This window comes from Saimiri boliviensis, chromosome 12 (genome assembly GCF_048565385.1).
Source record: "Saimiri boliviensis isolate mSaiBol1 chromosome 12, mSaiBol1.pri, whole genome shotgun sequence".
NCBI lineage: Eukaryota > Metazoa > Chordata > Mammalia > Primates > Cebidae > Saimiri > Saimiri boliviensis.
In genome coordinates, this window is record NC_133460.1 from 68,146,293 (window position 1) to 68,164,918 (window position 18,626).

An 18,626-nucleotide genomic window follows, 5' to 3' on the forward strand; every position below is an offset into this window, starting at 1 on the left:
ATTTCTATAAAGGGATAGTAAATAAAGTAGTTAATAATATACCAGATGTTTTTTTAAATGTCAGTTGTAGTCAGCTTTAATTTTCATACAATAAAAAGTTTAAATGTGTAGTTTAATGATTTTTATCTGAATTTTTAATTTTTATATACTAAAATTCACATGTTAGGGTATGAAATATTATATATTGACAAACATGTAGTCTTTTAGTCACCATCACAATAAAGAATCTGAAATAGTTTCATTACCCCCAAAGAAACTTCCATGCTACTGCGTTGTAACAAAATTCTCTCTCTTTCTTACAGTTTTGGCTTTGACTTAATGACATATAAATTAAATCATGCATTGTATGGCCTTTTGATTCTGACTTCTTTCATTTATGATATCCATTTGCTATTCATCCACATAGATTCTGGATATTCATTTCTTTTGTATTTTGTATTTTTCTGCATCTAGATCATGCGTATAGTATACTTTGTTAGAATTTAATCTAAATATCTATTTTTTTCATTATATTGTATGTGATATGGTTACAGTTTTTGACTTAAAGATGTTCATTGCTAGTATCTAGACATGCAGTTTATTTTTGTATCCCGTGACTTACTAAATTATTTTATTATTCTTGAAATTTTATTTTCTTTTTATTTTTGAGATTTCAAGTATTTTCTATGTAGTCTTGTTCTCTTTTTAATGGAGAGAAATTTCTTTCCAATCTGGAGGGTTTTATTTATTTTCTTTGTCTTATTTTACTGTCTAGCTTCCAATAAAGTTTTCAATAGTGGTGACAAGAAAAGATATATTTGCTTTGTCAGTCTTTCATCATTATAATGATAGTTGTAGGATTTTTTTTTTTTTTGAATTTTTTATTGTACTTTACGTTCTGGGGTACATGTGCCAATCAGGCAGGATTGTTGCATAGGTACACACATGGCAATGTGGTTTGCTGCCTCCATCCCCCAGTAACCTACATCTGGCATTTCTCCCCATGTTATCCCTCCTTGACCTTCCTACCCACCCCTGCTGTCCCTCCCTCGGCACCCCTAACAGACCCCAGTGTGTGATGCTCCCCTCCCTGTGTCCAAGTGTTCTAATTGTTCATCACCCACCTATGAGTGAGAGCATGTGGTGTTTGATTTTCTGTTCTTGTGTCAGTTTGCTAAGGATTATGGTTTCCAGATTCATCCATGTCCCTACAAAGGACACGAACTCATCATTTTTTATGTCTGCATAGTATTCCATGGTGTATATGTGCCACATTTTCCTTGTCCATTCTATCATCAAAGGGCATTTGGGTTGGTTCCAGATCTTTGCTATTGTAAATAGTGCTGCTATGAACATGCTTGTGCATTTGTCTTTATAATGGAGTGATTTGTAATCCTGTTGTAGGTTTTCATAGACAAACTCTATTAGGTTAAGGAAGTACTTTCAGTTTGCTGAAAGTGCTTATCGTAAATAAATCCTGAATTTTATAAAATTATTTTCTTCTTAATCTATTGTTGTTTCTCTTTATTCTGATAATATCAAGAATTATGTAGATTGAATTTCTGATGTTGAAACAGACTTTCATTACTGGAATCTACTCCACCTGGCTGTAATGCAGTATGTTTTGTATATATTACTATATTCAATTTATTAATAGTTTGTTAAGAAATTCTGCATCTGTGTTCATGAGAGAGATTAGTTCCTTGTTTTACTTTATTGTATTTCTGTTTGACTTTAGTATCAGGATAATGCTGCTCTTATAAAGTCAGGTGAGAGTTGTTCCTTCCTCTTCTATTTTATGAACGAGAGTGTTCAGAATTCTTAAAATTCCTTCCTAAACATTTAGTGGAATTCCCCAGTGAGTCCCTCCAGACAAAATTTTTCTTTGTTAAAATAATTTTTAAATCTAAATGTAATTCTTAACTATATATACGACATATCTTAGGTTATCCATTATTTTCTTGAGTGCAGTTTGTGTCTTTCAAGGAAATTGGTCTATTTTATATTTGTTGATGAATTTACAGATATAGAGTTATTTTAGTATTTCCTTAGTATATTTTCTTATTTTTAAGATCTGTAGTGATGTCCCCTCTATCATAATGATATTGGTACTTTAGATGATTTTTCTTTCTCTGTGTCTCTTTTGCTCTGTCTCTGGATCAGTCTCTCTAGAAGTTAATAATTTTTATTAATGTAATATGTCCAGAAGATTTTTAGGCTAATGTAATCTTATATGTCTACATTTTGCTTTGGTTGCCTGTGCTTTTGAGGTATTACACACACACACACACAAAATCTTTACATATACCAGTGTCATGAAGTATTTATTCAATTATTTCTTCTAATAGTTTCATAGTTTCAGGTTTAAATTTAAGTCTTTATTTGATTTTTGTATATGGTGAGAAATAAGTCCATTTTCATTCTTTGGTATTTGGTAATCCAGTTTTCTCAGCGTTATTTATTGAATAAAATGTCATTTCCCCATTTCACGTTCTTGTTGCCATTGTCAAAAAATAGTTGGCTGTGAATGCATGGATTTATATATTACTACTCTGATTATTTTCTTATTATATTTGTTCTTTCCAATATTTATTTTAGGTTTAGGGTACATGTGCAGGTTAATTACACAGGTAAATTGCATGCCATGGGGATTTTGTGTACAGATTATTTCATCACTTAGGTAATGAGCATAGTACTCAATAGGTAGCTTTCTGATCCTCAGTCTCCCACCCTCCACCCTCAAATAGGCCCTTGTGTCTGTTATTCCTTTCTCTGTATCCATGTATACTCAATGTTTAGCTCCTATGAATAGGTGAGACTATATGGCATTTGGCCTTCTCAGTAATTCTATCTACAGTGATCATGAATGGACTGTTTTATTTCTGCATTAAGTTGTTGAGGGTAATAGCCTCCAGTTTCATAGATGTTGCTGAAAACACATGATTTTATTTTTAAGGCTGTGTAGTATTCCATGGTATATATTTGTGACATTTTCTTTATCCAGTCTAATGTTGATGAGCATTTAGTTTGATTTTATGTGTTTGCTATGATAAATAGTGCTGTAAGGCATATACAGTAATATATGCATGTGTGTGTCTTCATGGTAAAATGATTTATATTCCTTTGGATATATACCAGCAATAAGATTGCTGGGTCAATTAAATTCTTTGACAAATCTCCAACTGCTTTCCACATTGTCTGAAATAATTTACAGTCCTACCAGCAGTGTGTAAGCATTCTCTTTTCTCTGCAACCTTGCCAGGATCTTTGTTTTGACTTTTTAACAATAGCCATTCTTAACGTTGCAAGATGATATCTCATTGCGGTTTTGATTTGCATTTCTTTTTAGTGAAGATGAGAATGTTTTTATAGGTTATTTACTGCATATATGTCTTCTTTTGAGAAACGTCTGTTCTTTTGCTTATTTTCTAATGGGGTTTTTCGTTGTTGTTGATGGTTTTTTAAGTTTTGCTTTTGTGGTTGTTTTGTGTTTGATCAATTGTTTGACTTTCTTATAGATTCTAGACATTAGACCATTGTTAGAAGTCTAATTTACAAATATTTTCTCTGTTCCATAGGTTGTCTACTAACACTGTTGATAGTATCTTTTGTTGTGCAGAAGCTGTTTAGTATAATTAGGTCCCACTTACCAATGTATGTTTTTGCTACAATTGCTTTTGTAGTCTTAATTATAAAATCCTTGCCAGGGACAATTGTCCAGTATTCTCTAGATTTCTTCAAGCATTTTCATAGTCTTAGGTTTATTATTATTATTATTATTATTATTATTTAAGTCTTTAATCAATTTTTAGTTGATTTTTCTATGCAGTGAAAGGAAAGGATCCAGTTCCAGTCTTCTACATATGGCTAGCCTGCTGTTGCTGTTTTATTTATTGAATAGGGAGCCCTTGCCCATTGCTTATCTTAGTTGACTTTTTCCAAGATTATATGGTTGTAGGTGTGTAGCTTTATTTCTTGGTTATTTCACCTGTTCCACTGGAGTCTTGTCTCTTTTTGTACCAGTATTATGCTGTTTTGGTTATTATTGCTTTGTTGTATAGTTTCAAGTCAGGTAGTGGGAAGCTTTCAACTTTGTTGCTTTTGTTTAGAATTATTTTGACTATTCAGGCTGTTTTTGGTTTTATATGAATTTTCAATAGGTTTTTTTTGTAATTACATGAAAAAGTGACATTGGTAGTTTGAATGGAATAACATTGAATTCATTTGGTAAGTATGCCCCTTTTTACAATATTGAGTTTTGCTATCCATGAGCATGGTATGTATTTCTGTTTGTTTGTGTTGTTTCTGATTTCTTTCAGCAGTGTTTTGTAATTCTAATCGTAGATATCTTTCACCTTCCTAGTTAGCTGTATTTCTAGGTATTTTATTTCTTTGCAGCTATTATGAATGCAATTGTGCTCTCGCTGGGCTCTCACCTTAGACACTATTGATGTATAGAAATGCTACAAATTTTTGTACATTAATTTTGTATCCTTAAACATTGCTAAAGTTGTTTATCAATTCTAGGAGTGTTTGGACAGGGACTGTGGGGTTTTCTAGGTATAGAATCACATTGTCTGCAGAGATAGTTTAAATTACCCTCTTTCTATTTGAATGCCTTTTCTTTCTTCCTCTTGCCTTATGGCTCTTCCAATATCATGTTGCCTTAGGACTTCCAATATCATGTTGAACAAGATTGGTGAGACTGGGCATCCTTGTCTTATTCCAGTTTTCAATAGGAATTCTTCCAGCATGTGCACATCCAGTATGATGATCTCTGTGGGTTTGTCATAGATGGCTATTATATTTTGAGGTATTTTCAAAATGATGCCTGCTTTGTTCAGGATGTGTACCATAAGAGGATATTGAATTTTATCAAAAGCCTTTTCTGTGTCTTTTGAGATAATCACATGGTTTGGTTTATAGTTCTGTTTATGTGATGGATCACTGAATCGTGTTTATAATTTTGCATTTGTTGAATTAACCTTGCAACCCTGGAGTAAAGCCTAGATAATTGTGATGGATTAGCTTTTTGATGTGCCGCTGGATTAAGTTTGCTAGTATTTTGTTGAGAATCTTTGCATCTGTGTTCGCCACAGTTATTAGCCTGAAGTTCTCTTTTGCCTTCATGTTTCTGCCAGATTTTGGTACCAGAATAATGCTGGCTTCAAAGAATTAAGTTCAGAAGAAGTCCCTCCTTTTCAGTTTTTTTGGGGAATAGTTTTAGTAGGATTGTTACTAGGTCTTGTTAGCTCTTTTTGTAGAAATTATCTATAAATATATCTGGTATAAGGCTTATTCTGGTTGGTTGGTTCGTTATTGCTGACTCAATTTTTTAACTCACTAATGCTGTATTCAGAGTTGCCATTTATTTCTGGTTCAGTCTTAGGAGGTTCTTGATTCCAGGAACTTATTTATTTCTTCTATGTTTTCTAGTTTATGTGAATAGAAATGTGCACCAGAGTCTCGGAGGGCTTGTTTTATTTCTTTGAAATCCGTGGTATATCCCCTTTGTCATGTCCCATTGTGTTTAGTTGGATCTTCTGCATTATGTTTTCTACTGTATCTGTCAGTCTATTGATATTATTGTTTCAGAGAACCAACTGATATTTTTGTTGGTGTTTAGTATTGTTTTTTGCATCTCATTTTTGTTTAGTTCAGGCCTGATTTTGGTTGTTTCTTTTCTTCTCCTAGATTTGGGGTTGTTTGGCTCTTGTTCTTCTAGTTCCTCTCAGTGTGGTGTTAGTTCGTTAGTGTAATTTCTGTCTAACTTTTTGACGTGGACATTAGGTGCTATAAACTTTCCTCTTAACACGGCTTTATTTGTGTCCTAGAGTCTGCTATGTTGTATCTTTGTTTGTTGTCATTAGTTTCAAATAATTTTTTGTCTTCTGCTTTAATTTCTTTGTTCACCCTCAAGTCATTCAAGAGCAGATTGTTTCATTTCTATGTAATGGTATAGTTTTGAGAGATCTCCCTGTATCAAATTCTATTTTAATTGTACTGTGGTCTCAATGTGGTTGGTATGATTTTGTGTGTGTGTGTGTGTGTGTGTGTGTGTGTGTGTGTGTTTTAAATTTGTTGAGAATTGCTTTATGGAAAAATATGTGATTGATTTTAGTATATGTGCCATGTGCAGGTGAGAAGAATGTATATTCTGTTTTTTGTTGGAGTAATCTATAGACATCTATTACGTCCATCTAGTCAAGTGTTTGAAAATAGTTTCTGAATATCTATTCCTCGGTTTACATGTCAACCTCTCTAGCAATATTGGAGAATTTTTCCATGGTTAATGTCCTCAAAAATTTTTTCCAAGTTGATTGTAATCTCTCCCTTTCTTTCAGAAATGCAAACGAATTCCAGGTTTGGTCTGTTTATATAATCCACATTTCTCAGAGATTTTGTTTACTCTTTAAAAAAAAAAAAATCTGAATGAGCTGATTTGATGAAGCACTCTTAGAGCTCTGAGAGTCTTTCTTCAGTTTGGCCTATTCTGCTTTGTAATATTTTTGATTGTATTTCAGAATTCTTTTTTTTATTGCATTTTAGGTTTTGGGGTACATGTGAAGAACATGCTAGATTGTTGCATAGGTACACAAGTGGCAGTGTGATTTGCTGCCTTCCTCCCCATCACCTATATCTGGCATTTCTCCCCATGCTATCTCTCCCTGAATCCACCCCCCCCCCGCTGTCCCTCCCCTTTTTCCCCCCAACAGACCCCAGTGTGTGGTGCTCCCCTCCCTGTGTCCATGTGTTCTCACTGTTCCACACCCGCCTATGAGTGAGAACATGCGGTGTTTGATTTTGATTTTTGTTTTGTTTTGTTTTGTTTTGTTATGTTTTGTTTTTTGTTTTGTTTTTTTGTTTTTTTGAGACGGAGTTTTGCTCTTGTTACCCAGGCTGGAGTGCAATGGCGCGATCTTGGCTCACCACAGCCTCCGCCTCTTGGATTCAGGCAATTCTCCTGCCTCAGCTTCCTGAGTAACTGGGATTACAGGCATGTACCACCATGCCTAGCTGATTTTTTTTGTATTTTTAGTAGAGACGCAGTTTCACCATGTTGACCAGGATGGTCTCGATCTCTTGACCTCGTGATCCACCCGCCTCGGCCTCCCAAAGTGCTGGGATTACAGGCTTGAGCCACCGCACCCGGCCTGATTTTTTGTTTTTGTGTCAGTTTGCTGAGAATGATGGTTTCCAGGTTTATCCATATCCCTACAAAGGACACGAACTCATCGTTTTTGATGGCTACATAGTATTCCATGGTGTATATGTGCCATATTTTCACTGTCCAGTCTATCATCGATGGGCATTTGGGTTGGTTCCAGGTCTTTGCTATTGTAAACAGTGCTGCAATGAACATTCGTGTGCATGTGCCCTTATAGTAGAACGATTTATAATTTTTTGGATATACACCCAGTAATGGGATTGCTGGGTCAAATGGAATTTCTATTTCTACGTCCTTGAGGAATCGCCACACTGTCTTCCACAATGGTTGAACTAACTTACATTCCCACCAACAGTGTAAAAGTGTTCCTATTTTTCCACGTCCTCTCCAGCATCTGTTGTCTCCAGATTTTTTAATGATCACCATTCTAACTGGTGTGAGATGGTATCTCAATGTGGTTTTGATTTGCATTTCTCTGATGACCAGTGATGATGAGCATTTTTTCATGTTTGTTGGCCTAATGTATGTCTTCTTTTGTAAAGTATCTGTTCATATCCTTTGCCCACTGTTGAATGGGCTTGTTTGTTATTTTTCTTGTAAATCTATTTTAGTTCTTTGTAAATTCTGCATATCAGCCCTTTGTCAGGTGGGTAAACTGCAAAAATTTTTTCCCATTCTGTTGGTTGCCAGTTTATTCTAATGACTGTTTCTTTTGCTGTACAGAAGCTGTGGAGTTTGATTAGGTCCCATTTATCTATTTTGGCTTTTGTTGCCAATGCTTTTGGTGTTCTGGCCATGAAGTAGTTGCCTATGCCTGTGTCCTGAATGGTTTTTCCTAGATTTTCTTCTAGTGTTTTTATGGTGTTAGGTCTTATGTTTAAGTCTTTAATCCATCTGGAGTTAATTTTAGTGTAAGGGGTCAGGAAGGAGTCCAATTTATGCTTTCTGTGCATGGCTAGCCAGTTTTCCCAACACCATTTATTAAACCGGGAATCCTTTTCCCATTGCTTGGTTTTGTCAGACTTGTCAAAGGATGGTTGTAGATATGTTTTGTTGCCTCCAAGGCCTCTGTTCTGTTCCATTGGTCTATATCTCTGTTTTGGTACCAGTATCATGCTGTTTTGATTACTGTAGCCGTGTAGTATAGTTTGAAGTCCAGTAGTGTGATGCCTCCCACTTTGTTCTTTTTGCTTAGAATTGACTTGGCTAGAGCCGGGCACAGTGGCTCAAGCCTGTAATCCCAGCACTTTGGGAGGCCGAGGCGGGTGGATCACGAGGTCGAGAGATCAAGACCATCCTGGTCAACATGGTGAAACCCCGTCTCTACTAAAAATACAAAAAAAAAAAAAAAAAAAAAAAATTAGCTGGGCATGGTGGTGCATGCCTGTAATCTCAGCTACTCAGGAGACTGAGGCAGGAGAACTGCCTGAACCCAGGAGGCGGAGGTTGCGGTGAGCCAAGATTGCGCCATTGCACTCCAGCCTGGGTAACAAGAGTGAAACTCCATCTCAAAAAAAAAAAAAAATTGACTTGGCTATGCAGGCTCTCTTTTGGTTCCATATGACGTTTAAGGTGTTTTTTTCCAGTTCTGTGAAGAAAGTCATTGGTAGCTTGGTAGGGATAGCACTGAATCTATAAATTACTTTGGCAGTATGGCCATTTTCACGATATTGATTCTTCCTAACCATGAACATGGAATGTTTCTCCATCTGTTTTGTAGTGAATTTTTCAGCTTCATCAGATCAGTTTGTTCCTTTTTAAGATGACTATTTTGTCTCTCAGATCTTGTGTCATTTTACTAGATTCCTTAGATTACTTGGATTGCATTTATATTTTCTCATTAATCTCACCGATCTTCACTGAAATCCAAATTCTGAATTATGGATTTATTATTTTCTTCTTTGACCTATGCCCTCTCATAAGTCCCTCCCTCCTCCCTCCCTCCCTTCCTTACCTCCTTTCTCTCTTTCTTTCTTTCTCTCTCTTTTTCTTTCTTTCTTTCCTTCATTTCTTTCTTTCCTTTCTTTCTTCCTTCCTTCCTTCCTTTCTTTCTCTTTCTTTCTTCCTTCTTTCTTTCTTTCTTTCTCTTTCTCATTTTCTCTTTCTCTTTCTCTTTCTTTCTTTCTTTCTTCCTTTCTTTCTTTCTTTCTTTCTTTCTTTCTTTCTTTCTTTCTTTCTTTCTTCTTTCTTTCTTTTCTCTTCTTTCCCTTTCTCTCTCTCTCTCTCTCTCTCTCTCTCTCTCTCTCTCTCTCTCTCTCTCTCTCTCCACCCCCCACCACCACCTTCCTCCCTACTTTTTGGGGGAGGAGATGGAATTTCACCCTGTCACCCAGACTGGAGTGTAATGGCATGATTTCAGCTCACTGCAACCTCTGTGTTCAAATGATTCTTCTGCCTCAGCCTCTGGAGTAGCTGGGATTACAGGTGTCTGCCACCAAGCCCAACTAATTTTTATATTTTTAGTAGAGACATGATTTCACCATGTTAGTCAGATTGGTTTTGAACTCCTGACCTCATGTTCCACTGGCACACACAAACACATACACCCCTGATGGGTAGAAATATGCTAAAGATGAGACTGATTTTGAGGTATGCCTGGAGAATCAAACTTATTACTTTACAAATATTTTAAATACTTATCTCCTTTTTCAAGATAGTATCTCTATAATAATATTTATTTTCTTAGGAAACTAAATTTAAACTATTTTTTTTCCTGTGGAATTGTCTTCTTTATTAAGTATATTTGAGATTATAGTCCAGTTTTCTATTTGTTAGAAAAACTATGATCAATATATTTTTTAGAAAGGATTATAAAAGGGATGTAGTATTGCTGCTCACTCCCAATTCCACAAAAAGGGGAGGAAGTGTTAAATGAAGATAACATAGAAATCTCTTATTCTATATTCTGACCTTGGGTAAGTCCTCATTAGACAGGCAGAGCTATGCCCTGAGGTTTGAATGCATATACTTGTAACAGCTGCCTGCATTAATTTAGACACATATCTTCTTAGAACTTTCTTCATTTACATGCTAACCTGTGACAATCAAGTTAGTGCATATCAGCAGTATTTTTTACCAGAATTGAAGTCCGACTCGAAATACTTCAGCAGAAAACAGTTTCCCAAGAATTGTAGTTCCAACGTTTTGTGCTAATCTTTACTGCAAACTATTACTAGGCCCAGCCACTCACATGGATGGTATTATTCCATTTTATCAGTTTTAGCTTAAACCTGATCTTTTTGTGCTTTAAAAACTGTAAAAATAAAATTTTCAAACTCCTAAATGAGTTATTTACTGAGTGAAATATAAAATGTAGACTATTTCTTTATGAATAATGAGGTTGCAGTGTTTTATTTATTACATGCCTTTGTGAAATGAACTTAAAATGTTTATATATATTTAAATATAAAAATTTATATATATGTTTATATATGTATGTAAGAGAACTGAACTTCAAATTTATATATATGTATATGTTTACATATACATATATATTTTTATATATGCATATATAGGTTTTAATATATATACGTATATATGTTTATATATATAAATAATTATAGAGAAGATGAGATCTCACTGTGTTGCATAACATGGTTTCAGACTTCCGGGTTCAAGTGATCCTTCCACCTTGTCCTCTGTAATTGCTGGGAATACTATTATGAGAAATCATGCCTGACCTAAGCTGTTAAATTGTAATTTTGAATCAAACTTAAGTCCATTGCTAAATATTGCTCATTACTGTATAATTTAAATATTAATTCATTTACTAAGAAAATGGACATTTTCTTTAATGACTTTAAGCTTTTTAGTGTCTATGTCTATAATGTAAATATTTTAACAAATTAGTGTAGGGAATCCATGATCTCCATACATTGGATGCCAGAATGTAGGGATCCATGAGCCCCACATTGGATACCAGAATGTAGGGAGCCAGCCCTACATCACCCATGGGTACCCCAAATTTGGCAGCGACAAAGGAATGAGAAAAAGACAGATTAAGAGAGGCAGTGGGACCAGGGGGCCATCACTCATTACTTTGGAGGAGACAGTGAAGGCCCCAGGCTCTGATCATTCGCATTATTTATTGATTACAGTCACTTTGATCTACAGGGTAGGGGTGGAGTGATGGTGGAGTGAATCAGTGAGCTGGAACTGGTGTGTCATCCTAAAGATTGATAACAGTGGTGGTTTGGGAGATTCACTAAAGAAGAACGTGTGGTTATCTTTAACTTATCTATGTACAGCTGGTGGGGCATGGACCTTACAAGGAGCCTGCAAGTCTGGCTACATCATAGTGCTACAAAGGAGTTTTACATCCTTAAGCACAGTGTTTATGGTAACAGAGCCTGGGTCACGCTGCATTGGAACATGGGGCATGAAGAGGCCTTCCTCCTCAGAGGCCTCCTGTGGCCTTCCGGTGTTTCTTGTCCCTTGTTTATATGTTACTCATAACCAATTTATGTAGGCACTCTGTAAGTCCTTTCTCTTTTGCTGTTTTTCCCAACAATTAGTAATAGTAATTTATAAAAAATTTATAAGAAATGGTCAAAATACTGGCATTCATTATTGGTGTAATTTATTTTTCGCAATGGCTCATGAACCCACAATGTTGGAATCTTCTGTCACTCAATGTGATGTGTTACTCTGGCATACAAATTTATAAAATCAATTTCTGTTTTTCTGACTGATGGAAAGATGCTTTTAAAATATATATTCATGTAATATATATGAAATATATACATTAGCTGTGTTTTAAAATATGTGTATGTATGTGTGTGCGTGTGTTTGTATCTATATCTATATATATGTACAATTTGGCTAATGTGTAGAGTAAAAGCCCAATCCCCACCAATATGTAATATAATCATGTAAAATATATGTATCTGTACCCCCAAATCTAATTTAATATATATGTGTATATAGTGTGTGTGTCTGTGTGTATACCCACACTATATATACACTAACATATATATATAAATATTCTATATTCTTTGAATCTCTTTCTTTTCTTGGTTAATGTAACTTTCAGTCTGTCAATTTTGTTTATCCTTTCAAAGAATTAGCTGTTTAGTTGGTCTTTTGTGTTGTTTATTTGGTCTTGATTTCATTTAGTTCTGCTATAATCTTTGTTTTTTGTTTTTTGTTTTTTCTTCCTCTAGCTTTGGGTCTGGTTTGTCTTTTTTCTAGTTGCTTGAGGTCCAACATTTTGTTGTTGCTTTGTGATCATTCTTTTTGACATAGACATTTAACACTATAAACTGCCTTTAGCACATTTTTTGTGGTATCCCAGAGATTTTTGACATATTGAGTCTATTTTCAGTTGTTTAAGAAACTTTTTGATATCTGCCTTAATTTTGTCACTTATCCATTTCTCTTGATATTAATTTCTAATTTTATTTAACTGTGACTTAAGAAGGTAATTGATATGATTTATTTCAAAAAATTATTGCTGTATTACCAAGCATATGGTTGGTTTTGGAGAATGGTCTATCCAAAGAGAAGAGAATGTATTGTCTGTGGTTTTGGATGAAATGTAATATAAATACCTACTATGTCTGCTTGGTCTATAGTGCATTTTAAGTCAAGTTTTTTGGCTGATTTTCTGCGTCAATGATCATTCTTGTGATATCAATATGGTGTTAAAGTCCTCCACTATTATTGTATAACTCTTTATCTCTTTTTAAAGGACTAGTAGTATTTGTTTTATGAATCTGAATATTTTGATGTTGGATGTGTATATATTTAGGATAGTTAAATCCGGTTGCATCGGAACTTTGTTGTGAAGCAAGTTGTATTGAAATTTTCTTGTAAGGTGATCTGATAGTAATGAATTTCCTTAAGTTTGTTTATCTTGGTAAGACTATTTCATCTTCATTTGTGAAGCTTCATTTGATAGGATATAAAATTATTGGCTAGCTTTTTTTTTTTTTTTTTTTTTTTTGAAGAGACTAAAAATAGTCTTCCAGTCTCTTCTGGCTTGTGGGTTTTCTGCTGATAAATCTTGTTAGTTTGATGTGATTTCCTTTATAGGTGATTAGATGCTTCTCTTTTACTGATTTTATGACTTTTTTTTTCCACGTGGACTTTGAAAATTCTAATAACTATATCCCTTGGTAAAATTTTACAATTTATCTACTAGAGATTATCTGAGCCTTTTGTATCTACATGTCCAAATTTCTCCCAAGGCAATCCCAGAGATGCAGTAATCATGTGTGTGCATGTGTCTTTATAGTAGTTGATTTATATTCCTTTGGGTATATACCCAGTAATGGGATTACTGGGTCAAAAGCTATTTCTGTTTCTAGGTCCTTGAGGAATCACCACACTGTCTTTCCCAATGGTTGAACTAAATTACATTCCCACCAGAAATGTAAAAGCCTTCCTATTTGTCCACAGCCTCTCCAGCATCTATTGTTTCTTGACCTTCTAACAATCATCACTCTGACTGCCATGAGATGGTATCTCATTGTGGTTTTGATTTACACTATTTACAGTAGCAAAGACATGGAACTAACCCAAATACCCATTTATAGTACACTAGATTAAAAAATGTACATATATACCATGGAATACTATGCAACCATAAAAAGGAATGAGATGATGTCTTTTGCAGGGACATGGATGAAGCCAGAAGCCATCATCCTCAGCAAAATAACACAGGAACAAAACCCCAAACAATGCACGTTGTCACTCATAAGTGGAAACTGAACAATGAGAACACATGAACACACAAAGGGGAACAAAATACACTGGGGCCAATTAGTGGGTGGGGGCCAAGGGGAGGGAGAGGATTAGGACAAATAGCTAATGCTTGCAGGGCTTAAAACCTATATAACAGGTTGATAGATGCAGCAAATAACCATGGCATACCTATACCTATGTAACAAACCTACAAGTTCTGCACTTGTATCCCAGAACTTACACTAAAATAATAATAATAATAATAATAATAATAATAGCTACTATTTGCACAAAAAAAAAGACAATCCCATGGAAGTTTATCTGAATTATTTTCTCATTTTCCTTACATTTCACTTTTTTCGTCTTCAGCTCAATTTTCTATTGCATTTTGCAATTTAAACTCTAGGCCAGTAGGTGTCAATTATGGGTCTGAGCCACCTGTGATCAATGCAGATGAGTATATGCCTAATCCTTGTTTAATGGGAGAAGCTCTCTGTTGTCTCAGACAATGGGCTGGTCTATGGAATGCAAAGAGGTATGATCTCCCTCCTTAGAGGAGATCCAAGATGTGTGAGAGCAGACTGAGCAGGCCCACACACAGGTTTCCCAATAGCCTGCACATGCATCAGCTTTGAAAGGGGTTCCACTGGGCAGTCCACAAGAGCCAGGAGATGTGGCTAGGCATGAATTCTAGAAACTTCTGCTGCCTCAAATTCTCTGCATGGGAAGACTGAGGTGGCCTAAATCATAATCTAGAAGAGTGAGTACTCATAATTTCAGAGATATGTCTGGGGATCAAGAGGAGAGAGCACCAGTGTATTAGAATCTCTGCAACTGATGGAAGGGACAGCTCAAATTCCTAAGCCAGGAGAGAATGTGTATTAAATGTCTGCAAAAATACCCGGCCAAAAGAAGAGAAATGGCTGCTGTAATAAGGTCTTTGCATGGGAAGGGAGGAGTGGCTCAAATTTCCACCAATCTATGGAAGTGTATGTGTCAAACGCCTGGTGGTATGTCTGAGTGTGAAATGGAGGGAGTGCGGCTGCACCAAGTTCTCTGCTTGGGAAGAGACTGGAAACTCAAGCTCTCATGCTAGGAGATATGGTTCGGCAAAAGCCCAGAGATATGTCTTGCTGTGAAACAGAGAATGTTCCACTGCATCAATATCGTTTTACCAGCCAAATGCCATCAGAGGTGGCTTGCCCCCCATCTTCTCCCTTAGATCTGAAATGCCCTTTGCTATTCTGATGAATTCCCATTTTCCTTCTTAAATTAAAGCTCACAGTGTTGATCTTTATGAACTGTTTTGCTATTTCCAAGTGGCTGAGGCATGCTAACAGCCTCTAACCCACCATTTTGACTTTCTCCAACAAGTGCATGGGCAATTTAACAAGACCAATCTACACTTGAGGGAATAAGTTGGAGGGTGAGCAGAATCAATCTATCTATGCCTCTACCCTCCTTTAAGAAAATGTTTTTTCCATATTGGTAATTTCTTAATGGATAGAAAAATCAAACTATTCAAATAGTTTCTATATAGTCAGTTACCTTTCATAAGGAAAATTATTTTAATTTAAATCAAAATTTAGCCTTGTACTTGAAATATAGTGTGGCCACCTGCCAGGCCGTCATGCGTGCCGTGATTGGGATTGGGATTGAGGAGGAGGATCGGAAGCACACCTGGATGGAGGACGCTGACAGCTGTGTGGCCCACAATGCCCTGGAGTGTGCACGTGCCATCTATGCCTACGCCCTGCAAGTGTTCCCCAGCAAGAAGAGTGTGTGGCTGCGTGCCGCATACTTCGAGAAGAACCATGGCACTCGGGAGTCCCTGGAAGCACTCCTGCAGAGGGCTGTGGCCCACTGCCCCAAAGCGGAGGTGTTATGGCTCATGGGTGCCAAGTCCAAGTGGCTGGCAGGGGATGTGCCTGCAGCAAGGAGCATCCTGGTTCTGGCCTTCCAGACCAACCCCAACAGCGAGGAGATCTGGCTGGCGGCCGTGAAGCTGGAGTCTGAGAACGATGAGTACGAGCGGGCCCGGAGGCTGCTGGCCAAGGCGCGGAGCAGCGCCCCCACCGCCCGGGTGTTCATGAAGTCTGTGAAGCTGGAGTGGGTGCAGGACAACATCAAGGCAGCACAGGACCTGTGCGAGGAGGCTCTGCGGCACTACGAGGACTTCCCCAAGCTGTGGATGATGAAGGGGCAGATCGAGGAGCAGAAGGAGCAGATGGAGGCGGCACGGGAGGCTTACAATCAGGGGTTGAAGAAGTGTCCCCACTCCACAGCCCTGTGGCTGCTGCTCTCTCGGCTGGAGGATAAGATTGGGCAGCTGACTCGAGCACGGGCCATTCTGGAAAAGTCTCGTCTGAAGAACCCGAAGAACCCTGGACTGTGGTTGGAGTCTGTGCGGCTGGAGTACCGTGCGGGGCTGAAGAACATCGCAAACACGCTCATGGCCAAGGCGCTGCAGGAGTGCCCTAACTCCGGTATCCTGTGGTCTGAGGCCATCTTCCTGGAGGCGAGGCCCCAGAGGAAGACCAAGAGTGTGGATGCCCTGAAGAAGTGTGAGCATGACCCTCATGTGCTCCTGGCCGTGGCCAAGCTGTTTTGGAGTGAGCGGAAGATCACCAAGGCCAGGGAGTGGTTCCACCGCACTGTGAAGATCGACTCGGACCTGGGGGACGCCTGGGTCTTCTTCTACAAGTTTGAGCTGCAGCATGGCACTGAGGAGCAGCAGGAGGAGGTGAGGAAGGGCTGTGAGAGCGCGGAGCCCCGGCACGGGGAGCTGTGGTGCGCCGTGTCCAAGGACATCGCCAACTGGCAGAAGAAGATTGGGGAGGTCCTTAGGCTGGTGGCCCGCCGCATCAAGAACACCTTCTGATTGGCTGGTCTCCATGGACCGGGCTTGGGCTGCACTGGGGAGGGCATGTGGAGGGCTCTGGGCTGTGTCCTCCTCCGTTATCATCCTCCATTAAAAGTTTTTATGTCTTGTGTCAGAAAAAAAAAAAAAAAAAAGGTATATTGACTGCATTTGTGGAACTCACTATAATTTACTCCTTGATAAAAAATAAGTATTAACAATCTAAATATTTCTCTTGACCAATTAATGAGTGCTTAATAATTTCTATTAACTTAATCATGAAAAAGATTGGTTTTAAACTTTTTAAGAATATGTTTTCTACCTCAAAATTCAATGTAAATAAATATACTACACAATATGATGTTAAAATTTTTCACACTTAAATATATTTGTTTATACCACAAAGATAGAAGTTACAAAAATTATAACATTAAGTGAACAGAATACATGAAGGCCTAAAAAGTTTTGTGTTTGATTTCAAAAGGTTATAGTTTGGAAATAAAAAGAGGAGTCCTGTGAAGTTTGAAAATATATCAAATGGATTCCCCTGAATGTTAAATCTCTTAGATGTGGGCTTGAAGAATTTAACTTCCCAAACCCCAAGACCAGTTAATGGACTATGACTCTAAAAGATATCTTAAGATATATAAGAAGCCTACAAGATGACTTTTATTATGTACTTTAGAAAAAATTACTCAATGAAATGGATATTTTTGAAAGTTATGATTCCTATGTTGGATTTAGATTATACTGCTATTAGATGAGTGTTTAAGACTGTTTAGAAAACAACTTTGTTGAATCTTAATGAGGATAAAGAGTGAAGTTTAAACTGTACCTATGTGCTTGAAGTTTGCATGTGTGAACCTGTATATAGTGACTGGAAACAAATACAATCTGAGTGTGTGCTATAAGTTCTATTATTTCATATTACCTGCCATTCCCTCTTCTCATCTCTACACTGCTGAAAAAGGCTGCCTTTTAGTTGTGACTGGTGGAGCTATTTAGAGACACCAGTGATGTGTGCGATAGACAGTTCACTTCACAGGATATCTGACACCTTTCTCAAAAGGAGATCTTCTTCTCTGATTACAGTTCAGTGTCCCACTTTAGTCTGTCTGACATTGGTCTTTCTAAGTCCTGTATAACTGTGAAGTCGTGAAAGAAAATATAACCAAGAATAAAAGGGCTGTTACATGGGCAGTGTTTCTGATGTGAAAACTGAGTCTCACAGAGGGAAAGTAGCTTCAGTGAGAGACATTTTCAATTTGATTCTGTTGAATTTAAACAGAAGCCTTAATTCTGTTGATCACAACATATTGCTTCATTGACAAATATAAGACACAGAATTAGGGTAAGCCATTTGGTTCTCCTGTGAAAGCAAAATAAAATATTGCTGTAATATTTATCAAGGGAAAAGTAAAAATGGAGTTTATGGTGAAAGGATTTAGCCTTTTTAATAAAATAATTTTTGCCTTTTCAGTTCTAGAGAAAGATATTCAGTAAATTTTTTAAAAACAATTTTCAAATTTCAAATAAATAAGATACCTGTAGAATATAATATAACCTTATAGACATATGGCCAGATATATTAAAGTGTTCTTAGCTCTTTATCAGGAAATATTAAGTATTTCATAATAAATATTTAGACATACTGATTATTTGTGGAGACACTGATTACACAAATGAGTGAAAATATATTCAGAATTCTAAAATCTTCCATGTTCTATAGAATACTGACTACTTAGTCAATCCAGAATTTATTAAAACTATCACTTCTTGGCCGGGCACGGTGGCTCAAGCCTGTAATCCCAGCACTTTGGGAGGCCGAGGCGGGTGGGTCACGAGGTCAAGAGATCGAGACCATCCTGGTCAACGAGGTGAAACCCCGTCTCTACTAAAAATACAAAAAATTAGCTGGGCATGGTGGCGCGTGCC

General features: G+C 37.0%; 1 protein-coding gene and 1 pseudogene across 1 annotated transcript in view; both read left to right on the plus strand.

The window, feature by feature from the left end:
• Positions 1 to 18,626, plus strand: part of PCDH15 (protocadherin related 15) — a 1,717,060-nt gene that overhangs the window by 876,293 nt on the left and 822,141 nt on the right. The gene's annotated exons all lie outside the window — the stretch shown is intronic.
• Positions 15,420 to 16,846, plus strand: LOC120362561 (pre-mRNA-processing factor 6 pseudogene; annotated as a pseudogene).